This window comes from Thermobia domestica, chromosome 1 (assembly GCF_964235325.1).
Source record: "Thermobia domestica chromosome 1, izTheDome1.hap1.1, whole genome shotgun sequence".
NCBI classification, from domain to species: Eukaryota; Metazoa; Arthropoda; class Insecta; order Zygentoma; family Lepismatidae; genus Thermobia; species Thermobia domestica.
In genome coordinates, this window is record NC_137454.1 from 345,650,970 (window position 1) to 345,660,223 (window position 9,254).

At 37.7% G+C, this 9,254-nt stretch overlaps 1 non-coding gene across 1 annotated transcript; it reads right to left on the reverse strand.

The window, feature by feature from the left end:
- Positions 1 to 7,679: 7,679 nt before the first annotated feature.
- Positions 7,680 to 7,751, reverse strand: TRNAR-CCG (transfer RNA arginine (anticodon CCG)). Its single transcript has one exon. It is a non-coding gene; the product is annotated as a tRNA-Arg (tRNA).
- Positions 7,752 to 9,254: the final 1,503 nt, after the last annotated feature.

Below are 9,254 nucleotides of genomic sequence, written 5' to 3' on the forward strand. Positions count from 1 at the left end.
TGAAGTACGCCTTCTTCATTATGACACATTACGTAGTATGATTAATGAGAAAACTTAAGCTAAATTTTGAAGTATACCTTCTTCATTATGACACATTATGTAGTATGAGTAATGAGAAAGCTTAAGCTAAATTTTGAAGTATGTCTTCTTCATTATGACACATTATGTAGTATGATAATTGAGAAAGCTTAAGTTAAATTTTGAAGTATGCCTTCTTCATTATGACACATTGTGTAGTATGATTTATGAGAAAACTTAAGCTAAATTTTGTTCAAAGAAAAGGTTTACATATGAATCGATAAATCACATTGAACTTTAAAGAAATAGTATACTAAGGAGGAAATTCTGATGTTTAGGTTCCGAGAAAATCAAAACAATGAACCTTTATGACGCTACAAAATTTGTCGCTCTTTGTCAATAATAATAATAATAATAAACTGCATTCCTTTCCCACCAGGAGCTCATATGTTTCGGATCCCACGTTAAACTGTAGATCCACGTCCCATATAGCCTCGCTACTGATAGGGACGCTAAACTTAAAAGCAAATCAAATCAAGAAATAGTAGTGATAATTCTGCTAGAAAAGGTTCTTTATATTTTCATATTAGTCCAGTCAATGAAGTGGTGTAGAGGACATGGTCAGGAATAGAATTTTTGACTTCAGGGCTGTGTTTGGAATAGATAAGAGGTAAACATACTAAAAGTCCCCGGACCTACTAGGTGAGCGGGGAGCAGAAGGGGCGGGGGAAGGTCACTTCTTTTTTTCGGGTTTTCGCTTATATCTCGAAACTAGTGTGTCGAAGCGAAAAAAGGTTTTATGTTTAAAAAGAGAGCTGAAAAAAATTTCTACAAGATTGTTTCTATTCCTCTTTTTCCTATTCCTAATAGATTTTGAGATATCCGCTTTTCAAAATTGCACATTTTTAAAAATCGCTTTTTTCCCCCTCGCTTTTATAGACAAATTTTGCCATTTAGTACCTCATCCCTTAACTTTAGCCAAGTCCTCAGTAAAAAAAAAAAAAAAAAAAAAAAAAAAAATCGTAGAATTAAATGACATGTAACGGCTAACATTACTAGTATATATGTAAAAAAAAAAAAAAAAAAAAACCCTCTAAACTCTCATATTATATCTTATAGTCACTGTCACTTATAAAAGAAAGTTCGTATATGGAAAAGTGTTTAGTTTAACAACTAAAGCTGCTCAAAAGTATAGAAAAGCTACATTGTAACTCGCGTTATTTCGAATATGAGAAACCGTGGAGTGGCGACCGCGTAATTTTTTGAGCTGCTTAGCCCTAATGTAATGCACGTGAATCCGTAGAGCGTGATCACTTGTTTTGCTTCCAATTGGACCACTAACATTTTCCGCTGTTGACTTGTTATCATAAAGGATAACGGTGCCTGAGTGCCAGAGCGCTCTCTTCTGGCACATTGGGTCCCTGGTTTGATCCTAGCTCGCACCAAGTGGGATTTGTGGTGGACAACTACAATTGCGTGAGTTTCCTCGTGTTCTCCCATCTCACTTCAATTTCTTCATTCCTCCATTTCGTTCACGATCATAATCTCCTCCAGCTTTTAAGGTAATCGTGAGTCATAAAACTGAAAGATATCATTTCACTTCATCATCATGAGGTAATTGGGGAGCTACGTCAATTATGCAGTACAAAAGTCGGGTCCAGAAGTCAGAAATAATGACATCTGAGAGCTGATGCACTGAACCCGCATTACCACGTTAAACGTACTACAACTGGATAGCCATAGTGCTTCGATTGTAATTGAGTAATAAATTAAGGTATTTTCAAAATACTATTTTAATATTCCTTAAGATCTATTTTTGTAAGGGAAAATAAAATTTGCAGCCATCTACATGGTATAGTGTTTCATCTCATGTTAAATAGTTTTACGTACTTAACACAGAATGACTTGTAGTATCTACACGACTGCTTCCATTAAATTTGATTCTGTTCAGCATATCCTTTTGATTTACTTGAAACATTGCATATGAAAGAAATCTCAAGTAAAACCATAGGTCTTGCAACCCTGCCGTGTGACTGACGTCACTTGTAAAGAAAGAAATTTAGTCGCAACTTTGTTGCACCACAGATAAATCAAACGAGATATACTTACTGCTTTTACTTGATTGTTTTCTTTTTTTTCACTGAATTTCTTTAACTTAATGTCATTTCGTAAATACAAGGTAATAATTAAAACAGTGTCAGAGTAAAATTGTTTGTTATGCACCATATTCCTATATCTAAGAAACGTGTTAGAAAAGTAGTGGAATAATTTTGTTAACAATGAATTTTATTATTTTTATACACGTCGTAGATAGAGGAATACCGTATATGAATTTGCTACTCATTCTCGCTTTCTTTTGACGGGAAGAGTTTGTATCAATACTTGTACGGATTTCCCCATTTTTTTTTTTTTCTTTTTGGACGGAGAGGGTTTACAGTTTCTTCGCACTTCCGATTTTGATGTTTTGTCTTGGGATCATACTCAAAAATACATGATTCATCACTTGTGAAAAATTCTAGCTACCACTCTGGGTGGTCCCGAAGATCGAGACACATCCCTTCGATTAACCTCCTGGTCAGTCGTGAAGTTTCTTGGAACCACCTTGACACACAATTGTTTCATGTCCAAATCCTGTGTTAACATTTGATAGACAGTAAACACGTTCAAATTTAACTCATTACTGATGATTCTTACCGCAAATCATCAATCTGATCTAAGAAGAGACTTCACCCTTTCAACGTTGTTACCCGTTTCAGAGGTTGAAAGTCTTCCCTCGCGATGTTCAAGGTTCGTCTTTTACTTGTTCTCTCTCGGTTCTCTGAAAAGGACTCGTGCCATTTGAATACTTGTTCGCTGGATAGTGAATGCTCTGCATAAACCCTTTCTAACCTTTCGTATGTCACGTAGCAGATTCTTCAATATGTACGCAAAATTTGATGACAACGTTGCATAAACTTTTGACGGTCCCTCTTCTTTACGCACCTTACCAACGTAACGTCATTTCAGACGCTCCAACAATTGTGTAGCAATATTCGCAGGTTTCCTTAAGAAAATTTTCCTCGACTGCCACAAAATTGTCCCCTTTCTTAACTTCCTCTAGTATGTTGAGTGTCCAATACCAATGCCAGATGTTGTGATAAGATTAATTTAGCTATATTAAAGGAAGTGCAACCAGATTTGTTTGTTTATTTCCTTTTTGCTTCTTTCTTCTTTTACTTTTTTCTTAACTTTTTTTACAAAAAAATACACACAATTTACCGTCAAGAATGGTACAAATTATGCTTCTTTGAACAGAGACACACACATTATTGATATTCTATTGGTTTATTTCTGAAGAAGAAAGAAGAACAAAAGGATTTATATAGTAGGTCAATCAGCCAGCGCGAGAATTTTCGTGGATTTTCACGTTTTATGGGAAAAAAATACCTTTTACCCTTCTTGCTAAATTTACTTACATAATTTCTGTAGATTAGGGAAATTTCCCTCAAATTACGAACAGTCTTACGTAGCAACTGGAGCAAGTTCCAACTTGTACTGAGTCAACTGCAGGGGTTAACTGACTAGAAAAGTTTCTCAAAGTGTGGGTCGCAGGGCGTTTTTTGGTGGGTCGCGAGAAGTTTAATGATTTACACAATTTAATAGCTTTGAAATATACTACCATTATGTAGATTGTGAATATGTATTTGAATAAAAGTTAGTGGGCCACAAAATACGGTACTTTCTATTATTTAATGTGGGTCGCAGTAACAACAAGTTTGAGAACCATTGGTCTAGAGACTTTCTATTTCAAGTGTGCCCTCGGAAAATATGTGAAACATACTTCGGCCCCACCCCTGCCGCCGTCTTTCGGAGGAAATTTTCCCTTCGTTTTTGGGAAAAAAGTGAATATCCTCAGCTGTGTTGCCAATTTCTCATTCAGCCGTGTGATCTGGGCGAGTGAAGATCGTAGGTTATTAGAATGGCTAACAAGTCAGTGCACGACGTAGCCCGTGAAATAATTCAATGTGCAATCCTGTCCACATCCAACTATTGAAGGGTGTCGGCAACAGCAATTCGTCCCTCCACTTTTGAGGGAGATACGTGGAAACACAGATTAACAGCAAAACCAACAGGAGCAAGCTTGAAACACAAAGGCTTTAGTGAAAGTGAAATGAAATGAAATGAAATCTTTGAGGTTTACGTCCCACGGTTATGCCGGTTAGGCTAAAGGAGACGGTGATAATGAGTAATGAATGAAATGGTGGAATGAAGAAAGTGGGAGGAAACGGGAGAACCCCGAGAAAACCCACGCACACGGTGTTTGTCCACCACAAAGTTCACTTGGCGGGGGCTGGGATCGAACCCGGGACCCCAAACACCAGAGGTGAACGCTCTACCACTGAGCCACCGCGGCCCTTTAGTGAAAGTGAAGGTAGCAGTGTTGTCGGTTCGTGCACAGTGTTGCCACTCTCATCACTTTTTAAAATTGACTTCGTGTATTATTTGTTTTTTTCATTGTTATTATTAGTGAGTAATTGGGTGTAATCCCACCTAATATTTTTATAGTCTACCGAATAGTTACCTTAAATTTCCGAAAGACGAGCGTATATGAGGCTGGATGTACGTGTTTCATGTTTCAAAACGATCGAGCATTGCATCACTGGTTATTACATATTTTGCAATTATTCGAATTTAGCTTGTAACTAAAATATATTAGTAATTAAATATAAAAAAGTTCCCTCCTTTTTATTTATTTTATTGCTTCATTTACTTGTATTATAATGTTTTATTTGTTATGGGTTCCCCGTGTGGAACGCTTCTGATAATAAAGGTGGAAACTAATTTTGCTGTTAGTCATTGTTAATGCTAGTTGTTGCTTTGGGAAGCTCCCATTTAACCGAATGATTTGCTTTCGTGTTTTCGATACGCGTAGTCTCGGGGGGTCTAGGTCAAAACCCCCACAGCCAAAACCCCCACACTCAAGAAATGTCAAAACACCCACACAAACGGTCATAACCCCCACACAAATGGACAAATCTCCCAAACGCACGAACGGTCAAAACCCCCACACCCAAGAAATGTCAAAACGCCCACACGATCGGTCATAACCCCCACACAAATGGACAAATCTCCCAAACGCACGAACGGTCAAAACCCCACAGCCAAAACCCCCACACTCAAGAAATGTCAAAACGCCCACACAATCGGTCATAACCCCACACAAATGGACAAAACAGCCACACATAGCAACGGTCATAATCCCCACATAAATGGACAAAACACCCACAAAATCGGACAAATCCCCCACACTCTGAAATGATCATTATTTCACGTCTTTGTTGCGGCTCTTTATGACGCCCAAGAAAAATAGTTGCAACATCAGTTTAAGCGGAATAAAAAATGTTATTAAAAAGTACAAGGGCAATACATGAATATGGGGGTTTTGTCAATTTGTGTGGCAGTTGTGACTATTTCTGCATGTGGGAGTTCTGTCCATTTGTGTGGGGGTTTTGTCCATTTATGTGGGGATTGTGACCGTTGCTATGTGTGGCTGTTTTGTCCATTTGTGTGGGAGTTATGACCGTTGGAAGTTATGACCGACTACCAGTGTGGGGGTTTTGGGTGTGGGGGTTCTGACCGTTCGTGTATTTGGGAGATTTGTCCATTTGTGTGGGGGTTATGACCGATCGTGTGGGCTTTTTGACATTTCTTGAGTGTGGGGGTTTTGGCTGTGGGGGTTTTGACCGTTCGTGCGTTTGGGAGATTTGTCCATTTGTGTGGGGGTTATGACCGTTTGTGTGGGCGTTTTGACATTTCTTGAGTGTGGGGGTTTTGGCTGTGGGCGTTTTGACCGGTTCCCGTCTCGGGTTTGATTTCCAATAAGCGCTTAGAAATTTGCCGGCATTGAGTTGGTGTTGGTGACGTAGCTGGAATCCCGCTCTGACTAAGAGTTAGCGGACCCTACTCAGCCAAGAATGAAATAGTTTACTTATTGGTGGATTTCCTGCAACTTTTACGAACTATCTACCCACATATTTTAATATAGTAGCATAATGCAAATAGACTACTACGATTACTAGTATCACAACTCTTACTACTACTACTACTAATAATAATAATATTTACACACGTATATGTATATGTACGGTGAGTTATTAATGCTTTCATATACTAAATTAACACTTGGTTTGCGCTTAGTATGTAAGAAGCCTGGACTCCTGAAAAACTCATATCCCCCTCTCCGTAGAACCACTTTCCGGTTAGTCCATTGTATGTTGAAAACCTTGCTGCGGTATTGGCTATAACATTGAATACAGAACACTCAAATAAGTGTAAATAAAAATGGCATATGCTATTCATATGAAGTTTTTATTTTCATTTTAAACAGAATAATTTAGCAATAAACACGTCTTTAAAATAATTATGTGCTTAATATCCTGTGCGTACATTGCTGAGAATGACCTTTTCTGTATACTAGATATCATTAATAAAATCATGTAACCGCATTTCGAGATCATTCTTCGAAACCAACTATATCACGTATAATAAAGGTTAATATTTTTTTCATGCTTTTGCATTTGTGGCATTATATACTTTATTTGTTCTTCCTGCATTCGTGCGTACAATGTTGCGATTTAATTTTTTTTACAGAACAAAATACAGAAAAATATATAAATCTTTTAACATAAAAGTGACATTTACTGAATCTGTTGTACACGATTTCGTGATCTGTTATAAGGGTAAATGAGTAGTGTTTGTTTCTGAAGATCGTTCTAAGTTTGATTCCCGGTTGAATTACTGAATTTTGGATATACTCCTAGCATTATGAGAAATTAAAGAAAAACTTTAAGACAATAATACTTTGTTTTAAAATCATGCTTTCTTTTTGAAAATAATAAAGAAGAAAATATAACAAATTGTACTAAAGAAGTAATAAATAATTATGTTTTCAAGAATATTACACTTTACAAAATCTATCCGTATATGACAAAGAACAAAAATTACATTTAATTCTATCGTATATAAAGGGTTTCTCAAAATAACGGGCATTTGTGAAATTATTAGTTTCTTTGCAATACTGTGATACATGTGGCGCTGCGTAACGCACAAAGCTTGAACTATAGCGCTTTTCAAATAAGTTACAAGACCTTGAGTAGGCTGTCTGCTTTCTCCAATCGCAGTTATGCGGTGTTGTCAATTTGTGGCAGGCGATAATATATACTAAAATTATGCACCACTCTGACTGCTGTCAACACCATGCGGGCTACCTAGAAATAGCGTGTTACTATGTTAATTTTTGTAATTAGTTAAGTACGAAAATGAATTATGGACATATACGTAAGACCCCCATGTTTTTTGGCAACTGGTTGTCATTATACAGAGTTGTAAATGTTTAAATAAAAAAAGCAATTGTGAAAATCACACACCGTCTCACATTCTTACTAGTAGATTTTGAAATAAAGTATTTCAGGTTGTCCCATGATTATGCCATTTAGGTTAGAGACGGATGAAATGAATGAAATTAAATCTTTAAGTTTTTGATCCCATGGTTATGCCGGTTATTCTAAAGGAGACTGTGATAATGAGAAATGAGTGAAATGGTGGAATGAAGAAAGTGGGAGGAAACAGGAGAACCCCTAGAAAACCCACGAACAATGTGTTTGTCCACCACAAAGTCCACACGGCGCGACCTGGAATCGAACCCGGGACCCTAAGCACCGGAGGTAAACGCTCTACCACTGAGCCACCGCGCCACGTAAAGACGGATGATTAAGGCAAGCGAATGATGATGGGAGAATTGGTGGAATGAAATTGTAGAAGGAAAGTGAGTACTCCGAGAAAACCTACGGACACGATGTTGTCCATCACAAACTTAGCCGGAATCGAACTAGGGACCCCACACACCAGTGGTAAGCGTCCTATCACTGAGCTATCGTCTCCTCTTACTAGATTTTGATTCAAACTTTTGTTCAACATTTCTCTCTTATATGATATCGAACCCGTAACCTCCTACAGCATAGTAAACAAAATAACTTACTAACATTGCGTAGTTTGTCTTTGCTTAGAGGTACATATACAGGGTGTTACAAAAATTTCTCACAATGATTTGGGAATAGATTCTTTACATCGAAATAGAAGTTCATATGGTTCTGTATTCGGAGGTATATAGTTTCGTAATTATAGGGTATCGAAAACGTGAACAAATAAACTTTAAAGGATCATAGTCTCGAGTAAGATATCACCGAGAAACTAGTATATGAACTATCCAAATATCCATCTTTCAGAACCTCCAATAGGGCTACTTGCACAATCATTTTTAGAGAGGCTGTTTGAGAGTACTTGATAATTCTCCACCTACCTCTGTAAAACTTGGTGTGAATGTAGTGGAACATTCTTAAACATGGATATTTGGATAGTTCACACACCAGTTCCTCAGTGATGTATTGACCCGACTACGATAAGTTCCATAGTAGTGAAACTATGAAATTCGAAAGTTCACTTTTCGGCACCCTATAACTCCAAAACTATCCACTTTTGAGCACAGGTCTATATGACGTCTTTTCCTTATTTTTATGTGGCGAATCAGTTTCCATAATATTATGTCACATTTTTGGAACACCCTGTATAACTTCGTATTTTTACCAGGTATAGGCAATGTGATTTTTGTTCGCGTTTCACCTTTGACTATTTCATTCTCCATTCATTCCTCTCTCCTCCCTTCTGGTCAACATATGAACTCAAGATTGTTAAACAAATACCCAAGCATTAAAAAATACCATAAACTATTGTACCTAATACAAACTAGAGCCGTTCTATCTCCACTGTGCCCTAGCTGGCGCTGCTGTCGATATGAGATTTTCCATACCTCTCTCGAAAGAGCAGGGACAAGTTGCTGTGGATATCTTTCAATTGTTGGATGCCGAAGCGTTGCTACAATGAATTATTTCACGGACTTTGCTGCTCTCTCTTGTTAGCTTCTCTTAAGTAGCCTAATCTTCACTCGTCCAGACCGAATGACTGAATGACAAATTGGCAACACAGCTGAGGTCATTCACTTCTTTGCCCTAACCAAAGGGAGAGTTTCATCTGCCAGAGGGTGGCAGGGATGGGGCCGAAGTATGGTTGGCATATTTTCTGAGGGCACAGGTGGAATAAACAGTCTCTAGACTGTTTCCAGACGTGGAGAGCTTTTACAGTTGGACGGGAACAAGGCTTCTTACCTTTACTCATATAATTGGGCCTATGTTTAGCAGAAG